Source organism: Mesoplodon densirostris, chromosome 2 (genome assembly GCF_025265405.1).
Source record: "Mesoplodon densirostris isolate mMesDen1 chromosome 2, mMesDen1 primary haplotype, whole genome shotgun sequence".
In the NCBI taxonomy this organism is placed as follows: domain Eukaryota; kingdom Metazoa; phylum Chordata; class Mammalia; order Artiodactyla; family Ziphiidae; genus Mesoplodon; species Mesoplodon densirostris.
This window is the reverse complement of record NC_082662.1, coordinates 99,116,098-99,128,631: the sequence shown is the minus strand read 5'-3', so window position 1 is coordinate 99,128,631 and position 12,534 is coordinate 99,116,098. Positions and strand designations below refer to the sequence as shown.

At 53.8% G+C, this 12,534-nt stretch overlaps 1 long non-coding RNA gene across 1 annotated transcript in view; it reads right to left on the bottom strand.

Annotated features, from left to right (window-relative positions):
• Window positions 1-505: 505 nt before the first annotated feature.
• The window catches only part of LOC132484100 (uncharacterized), a 38,948-nt gene continuing 26,919 nt past the window's right edge, over window positions 506-12,534 (bottom strand). The window contains exons 3-5 of the long non-coding RNA XR_009531148.1: window positions 3,351-3,555; window positions 1,043-1,256; window positions 506-591 (exon numbers count right to left, since the gene is read on the bottom strand). This is a non-coding gene — a long non-coding RNA (uncharacterized LOC132484100). The remainder of the gene's footprint in view (window positions 592-1,042; window positions 1,257-3,350; window positions 3,556-12,534) is intronic.

Below are 12,534 nucleotides of genomic sequence, written 5' to 3'. Positions count from 1 at the left end.
CAAACTCAGCTGCCCTCCCCTCTCCTCCTAACCCCATGTTCTCACTCTTGGCAGGTGACCAAATTCTAGTCCATAAACAAACTAAGCTCAAAAGTCAGGAATCTCCCCCAAGAATGAATGGCCCCAAGGGGACGGGACTGGAGGAGGAGATGCACTATGAGTTCCAAGCCACAGGCTGGAGAACGGTGACAGTCTGAACTGGGTTGAGGTCAGTGGAGATGCAGAGGAGGAGTGGACAGAAAAAATAAGAGGGCTCATTTGGTCGGGGAGAGGAGACGAGGAGGGAGGCAGGGAAGGCGCAGCTGACTGGGTGGCACTCCTGCGAGTGACACCATCAGGTTTCATCCTTTTACTTTTGGAATCAAAACTAGCTCCTCAGCCTGGCATCCAAGGGCGTCACAGCCTGGCATCCAAGGGCATCACGACCTGGCTCTGCTTCCACCCAGCCTACCTCACTCTGCATCCTCCACTCCAGCCACGTCAACCCGCCTTTTCTTCAACTTGCCTGTTTCATTTGAACTCTTCAACTCATCCTTCAAAACGCTGGTTAAAAACTCCTTCCTCATAAGGAAGCAGATGTAGAGAATGGATCTGAGGACACAGGAGGGGGAAGGGTAAGCTGGGACGAAGTGAGAGAGTGGCATGGACATTTATACACTACCAAATGTAAAATAGCTAGCTAGTGGGAAGCAGCCTCATAGCACAGGGAGATCAGCTCAGTGCTTTGTGACCACCTAGAGAGGTGGGATAGGGAGGGTGGGAGGGAGACGCAAGAGGGAAGAGATATGGGAACATATGTATATGTATAACTGATTCACTTTGTTATAAAGCAGAAACTAACACACCATTGTAAAGCAATTATACTCCAGTAAAGATGTTAAAAAAAAAAAAAAAAAAACCCTCCCTCTTCCATGAGTACTTCCCTGCTTTCCCCAGTCCTGGGTGGAGGTAATCCTACCTCCCTCTGTGCAACAATTACCCGCCTTGAATGCTCCCTGTGTTGATGCATCTACATGTGTCTGTGTCTCCCTCAGTGACTCACGGGGGCAGGAACAGGTTTCATCTGTCTTCGTATCCCCTGCCTCCAGCACACAAAGCCTGGTACACAGAAGGCCTCGCATGCATGTTTGCTGAATGAAGACGACAAAATTTAAACAGGCCGAGCCATGCAGGAGGATGCAGTGTCCAGTACGGCAGGCTGTGGAAGGCTATGAACCTGCCTGCAGCCTCTCCTTCTTCCCTAGAGAGACGACAATCTGAAATTACATAGAAAATAAATCAGAAAGTGATTCCAGTCTTTACCCAAGGATCTTCTATAGTATTCTTTAAATAACCACCTCCCTTGGTGCATTTGGAATAAGATAGAATTTGCAGATGTACATACAGTGTGTGGTGGCCCCCATGGACTCCATGATGGCAGAGCGTCTGTCTGTGCTGAGGGAGCAAAGGGTGGATGAGGTTTCTCCTCGGCCATCTGGGAGTTCCCAACCCCCGGATGGGAGGACCCTGTGGTGGACAAACTGTGGGATGGACAGGATCGGAGGGAGGGGAGCTTCGGTGTGAGTCACCCTGAGCAGAGCTAACATAGGAAGGCTTCCTGGGGGCCAAGGTTTGCGTCGTCTTCTGCAGGAGATGAAAGGAAGGTGAACTGGGGAGGGGAGTGGCCTGCAATCTCTCTCCCAGGCTATGGGACATCTCAGGAAAGTGGCAGGGGCCAGAGTCCTGAGCTTGGAGGAAGATGAGAACCAGCCACCTGCCTCAGCCTGCCCTCCTAGATGCATCTGCCCGGGACACTGGCAGCCACTGGGGGAAAAATGTTGGGGCCTGGGCCTCTAGAAGCAGGTAAGACTACAGCTCAGGCTCCATCTCCCCAAGGCTAGTGGCCACTTGCAGGCTGACACCTCTGCGACAGGGGCTTCAAGGGCCACAGATGCTGGGTCACACTTTCCAAATCAGGCTTCCTGGTCTAGAGAGTCTCAGTGTGCTAGTGGGCCATGAGGACAGAAGCTTTAGAATTAGCAGTGTCCCCGGAAGCTGAGAGACGGTCACCACTGACTTCTGCCTCTGTGTTGGAGCCCCCATTGCCCAAGGGGGACAGTGGAGGCACATTGCTGGGCCCTCAAATTGTATTTGGAGCTTGGAAATTTCGTAATTTTTTCCCATGCAATTGCTTGTCTTCATTATGCAGTTAGCATGAGAAAATGTAGTTGTGTAATCAGAACAGGCAATCAGACAATGATTGCCATAATTAGGGGGGAAGATTAATGGGAATGAGTGGGTTTTGCGACTTGAGGGAAAGGAACAAATGTGTACAGAGAGAACACTGGTCAGTGGTGGGTCCCAACCGCTCTCACAAACAACTATAAATGTAATTGTGTCACTGTGAAACCAGCACAAAGTCTGCAAGAGGGGAAGAGTGGGCAGGGGGAGGGTGCTTTGGGACAGGTCTGTGAACCCTTACATGCCTGGAGCCCTTGGCAGGACTCCTGGACATTGGTACCCAAAGGGCTTGAACTCTGTAGGATAAGAGCCAAGGGTCCAGCTGCCAGGCTGGGGCCGCCTTGAGCAGCCTGCTCCTTGCGTCTCATTTGTATCCCCTGTCTAACGCCTCCTCTCTCTTGTAAAGGTCACAAGAGGCAGGTCATGCCCCCAGGACCTTAGCACAGTGTCTGACCCATAAAGACACCCAGTGAGTATTTATAAAAACTTGGAAATGTGAGCTCTCACCCCCAATTGTCAAGGAAGACCCCGTTGCATGAAGATACATGCCCAAGTGTGATTCCCCACAGGCGGGCTGAGCTCTCCTGCTGGCGCAGGTAGGCGGACAGAGCAGCCTCTGCAGACCTAGCAGGCCAAGGGAGGAAGGGGCTGAGAGATGCTGGCTGACAGCTGGTGGCAGAGGTGCCCTGCAAACGGCTCATGAAAATGGTACGCTATGCTTCTGCCCACCTCACTCCCTGGGCAAGTTATCAAGTTATTATTACACTTTAATAATGTCAAACTGACCTTCCAGGGGAGGTGGGGGCGGGGGAAAGGCTGGGTGGAGGGGGACTAAGAGACGCTGAGAAACGGGGATGGAGACAAAGCGAGCAGAAGAAAGGCAGATAGAGCCACAGAAACAGTGGAGAGGGGAGAGGGGCGGAGAACAAGAGGGCTGAGCACAGGAGATGCTTAGAAAGGGGAGAAGTCCGGAGGGATTAGAGGAAGGGGGTAGGAGTGAGGGGCAGGGCGGAGGAGCCACACAGAGGCAGCAGGGAGAAGGTACAAAAGGACACTTGTGCCAGAAAAGGAAAGAGGGGGAGCAGAAGAAACAGGAAGGAGTTGTTACTGCAAAAAAGGACAATAAATACCTCTGCAGGCCTCCCTGCTGAGAACAGCATCCTTCTTCCCCTCTCCTTATAGTCTGGAAATGGTTCACGGGAAAACTTTGGCAGAGAAAGTGGAGTCCGGGCGTGGAAAGCCTGAAATCCTGGATCCGGCACCCCATGCCTCCTTCACCCCACGGCAGCCCCTCATCCAGCACTTCCTGAGCACACAGGGCGCACTCTACGAGGCCTGCAGGAGAGAGTGCTGAGCGGCAGGCAGGTGGGACACAGGCAAACCCCCGCCCGACACAGCCCTGCTGCAAAGGCTGCCCTCAGGTCTGCCACCGCGCTGCTCAGCACCCCATTCAGCCTGTGCCACAGCCTGTAGCTGTGACCAGGGACCCCCTGCCCCTTTGAGGAGGGGTCTCCCAGAGCTGCTCTGTGCAGGCCAGTGAGGGCTGGCCCAGGACAGGGCAGGCAGCTCTTTAGGTGTCCCGTACCCTGGGTGCCCTCCAGGGTAGGCGTTTGGTAGGTAAACGAGGCCCATCGTTCGTCCCTCATCCACTGGCTGGCACTGGTTGTCTCAGCAGCTGTACCAAAGTGGGTCTGTGGCTGCTCCAGTGGGGACCTCAAAGCCCCCCGACATGGTCTTAAGGGGCTGAGGCTGAGGCAGATGGGCCCGAGCCTGGGCAGGCAGGGAGAGGAAACTGGAGCAGGAGGGAGGGAGATGGCAGGAGGTCTCGGAGCCCAGCGGACGTGGACTGCAGTCTCTGACTGCGGGTTGCCCAGCCTCTCTCCAGGCCTCGGTCCTTGCACCCAACCACCTAGGTCCTGTCCTGCGCTGCTGGCCTGCTGGCCCTTGGCTGGGAACCGCTCAGAAGCCCAGCCCAGAGCAGACACGTGCAACTCAAGACTCACGCCTTCCGGAAAACCTTGTGGGGCTGCAGCCTGCTGTGACCACTAGATGTCACTGGTGACCTCCCTGGGCGGCTCCAGCAGCCCCAAAGGAGTGGGTCTAGGTCCTCCGCCCCCTTGGGGCCCGGGCGCACAGGACTGGGACTGGGCCCAGAGCCTCATCAGGAGATGAGCCCCGTCCTCCCCCAGACTGCCCGTCCTCCCCGCCGAGGGTCATTCTCCAGGCAGCCATGATCTGAGCACAGACATCAGTGCCCACCCTGAGCTGGGCACTGTGCCAGGTGCTGAGGCAGGAAGAAAGGATAGAAAGACACATCCCTGTGTGGGGGACACATACACATAAACTTGTCATTTTAGCACTGGGCATTATCTTGACAATGGAGGGGAAGGAACTCCCAGCTCCAAGAGGAGGCGGGGGCCAGGCCAGGAAAGCTTTACCAGGGAGGGACCTGGGTGGGTCTGAAGGAGAAGCAGGAGCTTCCCTCCGTGAAAAAGGCAAGAAGGGCACCCTGAGGGTCCAGCATGCACAAGCCCACGTGTAAGAGTGTGGGACTCAGTGTAGGTGGAGCATGGTGGGCGGGGGTGAGAGATGGGGCAGGATAACCAGGCAGGGGCCAGTCACCTTCATACAAGTGTTCACTGCAGCTAAAACTTCTCTGAATTATCCACGTCTCACCCTAAATCCCTGCAGTGCATGTAGGAGCCCCAAAGGAGCAGCCCCCAGCTCTCTCACACACACACACACACACACACACACACACACACACACACACACACGCTGCCAACCTAAGCTAGGATCTGCAAAGAGGCTTTCTTTCCCACGCCATCTTTGTGCTCTACCAGGGCTGCAGGAACGCCCACCCAGCACTGCTGCCGAGAGGGAGTTCCCTCCTCCCCAGGGCCTTCCCCGGTGGGCCCTGGTGGAGACGCTGCCCATGGCGCGGCTGGTGGCCTGTCATCTCAGTTGGGGGTGCTTCAACTGTGATCCACACTGGGTGTCCTCTCAGCCCATCTGCACCCCGGGGCTGCGTGATTTCAGATGATAAAAGATAGTCTGCTTCAGCCTGTAGCCACGGTATCTGACGTTCATTTAAACATACTAAATGTGCTCTGAACTTTAAAGGGGTGTATTATAAACCCTCGGAAGTCAGCAAGATGACTCCTCGGAGAAGGAACCGTCAGTGGGCCCTGGGAGTGAGGGGGGTGCTCAGCTGCCCGAGCCAGGGCTGGTTATTCATGCTGCATCCACGCCTGCGTTCCACAAACATTCCTCACACACTAAATCCGTGCCAGACGTTTGCGCTAGACGGTGAGGAGGAATCTCTGCTCTGCAAATCTAGCAGGGACAAAAGGTGGGGCTCGGGCTGGACTCCGACTTGGCAGGTGGGGCACCAGAGGGGCAGGTGAGAGGGAGAGAAGCAGTTTTCTTCTTTCCTAGAAAAAGGGACAGGCATGAGGCTCTGGGAAGAAAGCTAAGGTAGAACCAGCCATTACCAGCTTCTCAATATCCATCAGGGCAGCATGGGGGGGTGCTAACTGTGAAAAGCCTTGTTCCAGGCCAACTTTAATTTAAAGTCCTCCAGGAGGCTGTGAGCAGCAAACAATCAGATAGTGTCAGAGATCCGGGGAGGGATCAGTGGGGCGAAATAGGAAACTGCCTTCCTCACTTGGGGCCAGGGAGTGGGGATAGCTACAGGGTCCTGGTGGCTGAGGCAGGGCCTGATATGCCAGGCCGCATGGAGCATTATGGGGCAGATTCTGGTTCCATTAGGACTGATGCTCTGTAACCCATCATGTGCCCTTCAGTTCCTGAGTACTATTTCCCCCTTCGCTTCCTAAAAAAAGAAAAAAAATCTATAGTTTTGTCTTGGCTGCAACAATAAGAAAAAAAGATTTTTTTCACATCTAAGCCAGATTAAATGGAGAAGCAAAGGAGCTCCTGGGTCAGGCAGAATGGTGGTAGCTGGGTCCATAGATCCAGCTGAGGGCCAGAGTGGTCCTGGAGGGCCTAGCATTGGCGGGTACCCCCCTGGGAACAGCTTTGATGAATCTTCCCCTCCCTCCAGGGATGACTGCTCTTTGAAGATCTGTGTCATCAATCAGAGGGGCAGGAACCCTCCACCATGCAGCAAAGATCAAACATGATGCATTAAAACTGAGGACAGAGGAGGCGCCCACAGAGCCCTGCCCTGAACAAACTCCTGCTCTTGCTGGTCTTGCGAGTCCACCACTGGGTCTGGACGGAGAAGTCAGTGGCCATCATATGCTGCCACACTGATTCTGCAGGACCGAAGGGGCCCCTTGTCGCTCCTGGTGAGATGCCAAGGCTGGTCCTCCAACAGGGCAGCTTGTTCCACCATCTCAGCCTGGCTGTTGATCTAAGGATGCTCAGGCCAGCCTTTGGTTGAGATTCTTGCCCACCAGCCCCCTTCCCTGAATTGATCTAAAGGCAGTCTCCAGCCAGGGAAAACGGCATGTAACCAGCCACAAGACCGTTGCCCCAAAGATGCTGACACGAAAATGGAGGTCCAGAGAGAAAAAAGGAAAGAAAGCTGGGAACAGACCAGGTGAGGCTGGGCTTGGGGGAACTGAATTACCTGGCAGGCAGGCCTCTGTCAGGAGAAGAGGGACCGAATTACAGCTGACAAAGGAGCTAGTGAACTTGGATTTGATTTGGGCTTGGACAACCACAAGGACGTCCAGCTGGCAGGTGGGGCATTGGGCTGGGCAGACTGCTGATCCTGTAGTGGTTGACTTCCTGCTCTTCCAGCTGGCAGTACTAACCACATGCAGCCAGTCATTAGAAAAGGCTGTAGCCAAAAACAAGAGGGAAAACTTCTAATCCAACCAACAGCTGGTTGGATGTTCCAGGCAGCAGCATGGGCTGTATCAACCAATGGAAAAACTTGGGCCCAGTCAGGAGCTGCCTCACCCTTCCTGGGAGATATCAGAATTTCTTCAACTGAGTCAGTCCTGGTATGGAAACCCAAGAGACCAGCAGCCTGAGATCCCAGCTGATGGCCTTCCCAGGGTCACCAACATGGGCTCAAGAGCTTCTCAGCTGTAAGAATATCACCCTGGACATTTTGGACATTAAGTCCATTTCCTAACAAATGCTCCTGGGACTCCTAGACAAGTCAACCCATTATTCTCATTCACAGGGGACTGGTTAAGAGTTAAGTGTCGGGGATAGCAGGACTCAGGGTCAGGCAGGGAGCACAGAGCAGCAGGACCAGATCCGAGGGTGGCAGGGGCTCTTTGCCTTGGAGAGAAGTAGAGAATGTCCAGGGAGCCACGAGCCAGCTGTCAGCCCTGCCCCTCCCTTGGCCTCTCCAAAATACTGTACCCCATTGACACCCTTAATATACCTGTGTCTTCCCACCCAGCAGAACTCTGTACCTCAGATTCAGTAACTGACGGCTTGAGGCTGTGTCTGGCATTTTCAGTTGGTTTGGACACAAGGTGCTCAAAAGAGGCCTGGGAGGCAGCGGGCAGGTGGCTGGGTGATGGGAGGGCCAGGCTGAATAGAGGCTGAGAGATGGTCCTGCAGCCCTAGCTCTGGACACCGGCTTCCTGGCAGGATGGCAGCTGCCCATCAGACGCCAGTGTCTGTCAGGAGTGGTGTGTCTTCAGTGACAGCCCTGGGGCCAGGAAGCGGGGTGTGGGAGCCAAGACGAGAAGAGGAAGGCTCCAGCCTGGAGAGTTGTGGGGAAATGGAAACAAGGCCCTGGGCTATGGCTTCTGACTAAGCTTAGGTGCTGGGGATCTGGTCTTCAGCCCTGAGACCCTCTGGCCCCTTGGCTGAGGAAAGGCAGAAGCGACCGAGCTGGGTTCTTTGCCAGACGGGAACCAATGGCCCAAGAACAGGGTCTGGTGGGAATCCCGTGGGTTGGCAGATCGGCTCTTCTCACGCAGCTGCTTGAGGGGTCACAGAGTGGTCAGTGCAGGAATCGCCTGAGCTGTCCAAAACCTCAGTGCACCCTCTCCAGCTCATGGCTGGGGAGAAGGGTAAAAGGGGATCTGGGTTCAGAAGGATGTAAGGTAACATTTAGGGAGAAATTTCTGATATGAAACTGGGATGCTGCTTCGTGTAAACTTTTAGCAATAAAGAGAACAAGCCCTGTTTAATCGAACCATTTAGCCAGAAGCAGGAGGATGGAGACGCAGATGACCTTGACAAGCAGATGCCCGTGACAAGCCTTCATGGTAAACTCAAGCAGGGGTGCCAGGACAGAAAGACCCCTGCACTCCAGTCCACCAGGCCTCAGCCTAATGCAACAGGAAAAGAACAACTGAGATGTAATCCTTGTGTTCTGCTCAGTAGAAGAGGTGATGAGACTGTCCTGCTGTGGCCTAGCCTGGGGACCCCTGGGTGGTAGAATCATAGATTGCCAGAGAGAAAGGGGAGCTCAAAGAACAAGACCTGCTACCCCTATCAAGAAACTGGGACCAGAGGGGTAACTTGCTATTTTCAGCCCTATTTTGGAGGGGTTTCCATGCCCATGGGCCCCTGGGAGAATGCCTTCCAGGAGAGGAGCTGAAGCCCAGCCCAAGAAAATGAGGGAGGACAGCCACGGGGAGCTGGGTGTGGGGAATGGTCCCCAAGGCCCCAGCCAAGCTTCTGGGCCCCAGATGAAGAGTGAATCGCTGGTTCTCCCTGGAGGGGAGTAGTCAGTCACCCCGTAAAAGTTTATTTTTATACATGTCTGATCTATTTCACATCCTCTCAGATATTTTGACACATATACAGGAAATGTAACTCTCCCCCATATGGCAGTGTTTGGTTGGCCAGACCTGGGGAAACTCAATAGGGTCACAGAGAAGCAGAGGGGAGCTGCAGCGTCAGGGAAGAATGCCAGAGGCCTGAGGCCACAATGGGCACCTGGGGCCAGCAGGCCAGGGACCGGGGTCAGAGCGAAGTCAATGCAGAAATCCCCCTGCCTGGGTACAGGGCCCCAGGGCCCCAAGCCTAGGAGGCTGAATGTGCTCCAGCGGCTGCTCCCCAGGAGGGATGAAGCGATCCAGAGAGGGCGGCTAGAGCCAGGGAACGGGGCTGTTAGAAAGACAAAAACAAGTCAGGCCTGAGAGCCAAAGGCTGAGACACCTCAGACATCAGCAGGGCTTTTCTCCCCGCCCCCGCGCCCTGGCCTCTGAGCACGAGGACTGCGCGAGACTTGCAGCTCAAATGAAACAAAGGTATGGGGAAAGAGGTCTGGGCTGGGCACTACCCACCTGGACCTCCCATGACTCACTGAACTTCTATGGGCCTCAGTTTCCTCATATACAAATCAGGTTGATACTATTCAGCTGGGAGGCCGGGGAGATTAAAGGGGAGAATGAATGTACTGTTTCTCAAAAGGGTCTGATAAAGGAGAAGAGCTTGGCAAATGCTAGTTCTCTGTCCTGAACTAGAAAACGCGGAGGATGCTGGTGTCTCCTGCGCGGGGCAGTGGCAGGTTGAAATGGGACGATGTGAGTGAATCACCCGGCACAATGCCTGGCTCCAGGGGTGGCCAGACTCTTTGGTTCTTTCCTTCAGAGCACACTCGGTCTTTACATGATGCTGGCAGTCCGCGTAAGGGTGTGAGCACAGGATGCTGTGGAAGAACAGGGAGGGGCAGCTTGCCCCTCCACACGGGTCAGGGAGGGTCCTACTCAGCTCTCCCAGAGAGGAAAGGGACATGAGGGACAGTGGCCAGAAGAGCACACTCACTTTATGGGGACTTTCCCTTTTTTATTTTTATTTTTTGAAGTTTAAATTCATGGACATCACATTCCTACAGGGTGCCCTGTGGAGACAGGTTGATGGACGGGCATCCCTAACTCACAGAGTTGAGATGGAGGCAGATGCCCAGCGCTCTCCCCATGATCCTGTAATGCTGGCATCAGACATAGGGCATGGCAAGATGGGCCATGGAACAAACTCTCCAAATGAAGCCATTTGGATTGTCCTACTGCTACGTGTTTGAAAACCACACGGGTAGCCCGGCCTCTGCCTATGTTTCCAAGGCTTCCTTCCCCCTGGCTGTGGGCATTGCTGGCCTGGAATATGTCCCTGCCTTGGTCACCACTGCCCCAGCGAGCTGGTTCAGGATCTCAAAGAACCGAGGAAGAGCCTCACAGTCCCTGCTTGGTAAATGGAGTGTGACAGCTGAGAAGTCGCTAAGCCCTCCCCTTCCTCCCTTCTCCTCTGGGACCCAGAGGGTTGAAGCTCCGAAAAGCCTGGGGAGTGTCAGTAGGTGGAGGCTGTACTTGGCCTCACCTCACCCCATTCCCCCACCTACCTCCCTGTAAATCCTGGCGACACAACAGGAAGGCCCTTTAACTAGCACATAAAAGTGCTTTGGGCTTTCAAAGGCCTGCTCTGCATTTATGGGGAGCCCGAGACTTTTACGGGCCATTTCTAGTCCTCCTCTCCCTGACCTACTGATACATCGTGGTTTCTAGCTGTGGTGTGGGGAATTGTCACAGCCCAAGGCAAGTGATCATGGGGCAGGGAAGGAGAATGAGAGAGCCCTGAACCTGGGAGGCGAGGATGCCTCAGCAAGGCCAACCTTGCCACCCACCCTCAATGTACCAGGCAGCCTGCCAGTGTGTCCCTCTGATTGGCCCCTCTGTCCTTCAGATAGGGCTCAAAATAAGGTCGCACAAAGTTGGTATTGATCAACTGACTGATTTGCAGTCACAGTAACTGTGGATCAGTCTTGGAAGGGGCCCAGCAAACTCCTCTGAAGGACAGGGAGGGCCTTGTCCTAAGAGGTATTCAGCCCATTCTGGAGTTGGCCAGGCAGGCGAGCTGTTCAGACTAGCATTCAAACAATGGATTTTTAAGATCTTGTTTAGCCCTGAAAGACTGAAGCTATAGACATCTAAAATTGGGGGGAAAGATGATTAAGCATCTCTCCAATGTAGAGCTAGAGCTTCATCCCAGCAGCCTCACAGAAGAGCCCAGGAGAGTTTTCCCCACCTGGGCCTCTGATCCTACTCGGTGCAGAGATCTCTCTGGCTCAGTGCATGGGCAGTGGGGATGGGGTGGGGCAGCCTGGGAGCTGACAGAAGCCTGGTGGAGAGGAAGAAGCGGCCAGGGTCTCCACCTGCTCCCAGGGTCTCCCTGCTTCTCCTGCCTGGAGACCTCAGCCAAGGAGGAAGCCCAGCCCTACAGGCTCCCAAGGCAGACCCCGAGACCCCTCACTGAGGTCTGCCTGTGTCCCTCTCCATCCTGCTCACTGCCCCTCCTTTCTTGACTGTCTTCTCTATCAAGCTCCTTCTCTGATATTTTTGTGGATGCTGTTGTTGGTTTTCCCTCTCCCTCCTCATTCTCTCCTTTTCCTTTTCATTAGTCTCACCCCTATGCTCATTCTCTGGACCATTCCACTTGGTATTTACCTTTTCTTTCTCCTCTTTCCCTTTCTATCTTTTTTGTTTGATCTAACCATCTTATTCCCTCCTCTCTTGGACAAGACTGTCCCTTAAGGTCTCATTTAACAATGAAATCACGTAATTTTTAAGATTCAATAAACACAGCACTTTCGTGATTATTATTACATCTAAACTTCACCATCATTCTCTGAGGATGAGTCTGTTCCCATTTTATAGGTGCCAAACTGAGGCTCAGAAAACAGGCATGATTTGCTTAGAACCACCCAGCTATTAGACGACCGATCTAGGATTACCTCCACCTGTCTTCAATAATAACAATGATCAAGATTTCTTATGGTAGCAGTATATAGTAGAGTGCCAGAATATAGTATAGTATATGCCAACTACAGATGGTATATTTAGTATAGTATACAATACAGGGCCAGATCCTGTTCTGAGTGTTTGTTTTCCCAGCTCACACCCCTACGAGGTAGGTACTGCTGTTACTATCCCGTTTTACAAATGATGAAACTGAAGTGCAAAGAGATGAAATAACTTGCCTACGTAACTAGTAAGTAGCAGAGTAAGATTCAAGCCCGGGCACCTGGCCTCCAGACTCTGTACGCACCATCTGCACCATCACTGGGCCCCCCTCCTCTCCATGCTCTACAGCAAGTGGTCCCTTCATCAGGAAGTTCAGGGTGATGGAGGCATCACCTCTGGCTCAGACAGTAACAGAGTTCTTAGGGGCCTGTGGGCCTAGCCTACCAGGGGAAGGTGTCCACAGTGTGTGTCTGGGTCTGTGTGTCCTGAGGAACTCCAAGGCCAAGTGCTGAGCAGGGATGTCACAGGGGTCGGCTGAGACAAGAGGATTATGTCTCATTTCCAGACTAGAGAGAATAAAGGCCTCTATTTGGAGCCCTTGCCCCCCAGCTGGCCACTCTGCTCCCAGAAG